This window comes from Molothrus ater, chromosome 12 (genome assembly GCF_012460135.2).
Source record: "Molothrus ater isolate BHLD 08-10-18 breed brown headed cowbird chromosome 12, BPBGC_Mater_1.1, whole genome shotgun sequence".
Taxonomy (NCBI): Eukaryota; Metazoa; Chordata; class Aves; order Passeriformes; family Icteridae; genus Molothrus; species Molothrus ater.
In genome coordinates this window covers 10,797,010-10,797,746 of record NC_050489.2, presented here as the reverse complement: position 1 = coordinate 10,797,746, position 737 = coordinate 10,797,010, and positions in this window count along the sequence as shown.

Sequence of the window (737 nt, the reverse complement as noted above, 5' to 3'; positions counted from 1 at the left end):
CCACAAAAATATAATCTCTGTCATACCAATTACAATTCCTTGTTCTTTTTAGCCAGTTACTGCATCACTCTGAGTGTTAGGAAATGGTCTGCATGGGGAAAATGACCTTGTTGCAAACCCTTCCAAACAGAATGAAATTAGGTAAATACAGTTCTCCACACAGTGTGCCTGCAACACTGCACCAGTAGTTAAACCTCAGCAAACCTCAGCCAAACCCAGATCTCTGGAGAAAACAGAAGGTTAAAAAGTTATTTTTCTCACCTGGGCAGCACTGGATTGTTTTTAATCTCTCCTGGGACATACTGCAATCAGGAAAAGGTGCAAAGAGAGATAGCTGCAGACTGATCATTTCTCCAAACAAATAATCACAATAAATTCATCAGAGCAAGAACTCTTGAAATACCAGAGGCCTGATGTAAACAGAGAGCTTCCAAATATATAATCTGAAAAGATGATGTTCAACCCCTTTAAACAAGTACAGTGATTGCAATGTACTTTAAAATTTGAACAAAGCTTTTGCTGTGTTCCAGCACTGAGCTGCTGAATCGATGGGAGATGAGTGCTGTAGTCCCAGCCTGCCACGAGGCATTAGAGCTAAAGCTGAGAGACTGATGGACACAGCCATGCTCCCAGCTCACCAGGTGTTCCTCACAAGAGACACCTGGATTTTTGAGAGATTTCAGCATTAGCCAGCCCTGCACAGCCCACACATCCCACTGGAGCACTCTGTGCTGCCC